Below are 2,083 nucleotides of genomic sequence, written 5' to 3' on the forward strand. Positions count from 1 at the left end.
GTGTACCCACATATTGTCATCAATAAAAGATCTGTACCAGTTTATCGATTGGGTTACCTCATATGTAGTTCTTCTGCCACATTTCCCCCTCTTTTTCCTCGTAATTTGTTTGCTGTGGTTATTTGATGAGCCACCTGTGTTTGCGGGTCCATTGATCTGTTTGATCAGCCACCCAGTGTTCGTGGTCTGTTCGTTTGATCGGGAACCTATGTTTGGTAATCTGCGCTGTAATTCTGCCCTTATCAGCTATATATATGCAATCCTTTGTTTTTATCTTGATACATCATCCCCTTTCTGAGCTTAACTGAGCCTATCAAACGCATGATGGTGTGTGTGGCCTTTCTCCAGTTTCCTCTGCTTGTTATCACATGAAACACAGACAATAACGACGCCGTCGAACTGGGCAGCCATGGCGAGCCATGCGCATCGGCGCATCAAGATAGGATGACGTTCATGCTGACGACTACTGGACAAAAGTCGGAAATTGCTAGGAAGAAGCAATATTTGTTCCATCGGTGAACGCCACCTGTGCCGACTAATCAGAAACCGGCAGCGGACAAGTGGAGGCAACAAACCGCGGGGTTGATAAAGACTATTCAGACCCTGTTCACCAGACCTGCACGAGATGACTGGTGGATGACCTACCTCCTCAAGTAAGCGCCCCATCAAGCAAGCAAGGCAGTGCCAACCCCTGCGGGGTAGGGAAGAAAAAAAAAACAGTGCAGAAGAGATACACAAAAAAAGGAGCAGTAAACAAAAGTAGATCCAAACATATGGGCGCGGCATGACCAGCGTCCCTGCAACTCTATTGTTCATATATACAAAACGACCTTAATTATCCATATGCAAAGGTTGTTTTTGTAATACAGTATTTGGTCGCATCGAAGCCTAAGCAAATCACCCCCACCCGGCTCCCTCCGATCACATTCCTAGCATAAGTATTCTTGTTCAGTGCATACCAAACTCAAATTTTGTCACAGCAACCCTTGATCCAATCCAAAAGATACCAAGTTAAAGAGTATAAGCTATGTACGCTTATCATTTCGTTAAGGTGCCCTAATATAGTACTGTAATATCTATTTCTGATTCCTTTCTACTGCACCATGTGCTCCATAACCAGTTTGCTATTTTGTGTAAAGAAGAAAATGCTTTTTAAAATCTTTCTGCAGCCAAGCTTCATTCAAAGAGCTGACTGGCAAACATGTCAACATAGGCCATTATGTATTGTCAGATATTTAAGAAAAATACCACATTGAAGTCACCAATTATGTCCTCCGTAATCAGTATAAGTAGCAACGATAGAGAGAACCGTTTAATCTATAATAGTAGTAATAGTAACAGTGGAAAAGATAGAAAAAATAATTCCTAAAACAATGAAAGTGTGATAGACATCGCAGCGTCAATGAGTCATGGTTCAAATATGACAGCTTCACAGGAAGGGTCAGTATCATTATATCAATTGAGGCAAACAGGGTCATGGAGGATAAGCTGAAACCAACACTCGCTGAGAAGAGTTGAACACAATTACACAACAAACTGGATATATGGCTGTAAATCGTCAGATTAGCAACACTATATAAAGGACATTGTGTTAACGCCAAGGTAAGGGACGCACAGTGCTCACTCAATGCACACACTCGAAGTTAACAATGATAACCAGGAGTCCAGTTGTCCTCCTCCAGTCAATTAGTTACAGTATTTTAAAAGAGTTCCAAACAGTTAGTGCTGTAACCACTGATCAGATCATTTGTTGTAAGCCATCGTACTTTTCATCGTACTTTTCCTTAACTGGGGGATTGAAGAATCAATGACCACGTGAAACCTGATGTGATGAAGGGTACATCTAATCATAATAAAAGAAAATTGAAGTGTTTGCTAAATCAGGTAAAATGGCGTTTTCAAACTGCTTGAAAACTAACGGATAACCAACCACTTGCAGAGCAGAGTACACTGACGCGTGCAGAAAACTTATCAGAAGTCATCTGGCTTGTGACATCAGTTAGCCAATCTATCCCTACACGATTATTATTCATCAAAACTTCATAGCTGCTCACACAGGGGAAAGAATTCGGCCTCCTCCGGT

General features: G+C 41.7%; 1 long non-coding RNA gene across 1 annotated transcript in view; it reads right to left on the reverse strand.

Moving 5' to 3' along the window:
• LOC111257245 overlaps window positions 1-2,083 on the reverse strand; it is a 9,201-nt gene that overhangs the window by 6,475 nt on the left and 643 nt on the right. The gene's annotated exons all lie outside the window — the stretch shown is intronic.

The sequence above is a fragment of the Setaria italica genome, chromosome V, assembly GCF_000263155.2.
Source record: "Setaria italica strain Yugu1 chromosome V, Setaria_italica_v2.0, whole genome shotgun sequence".
Classification (NCBI taxonomy): Eukaryota; Viridiplantae; Streptophyta; class Magnoliopsida; order Poales; family Poaceae; genus Setaria; species Setaria italica.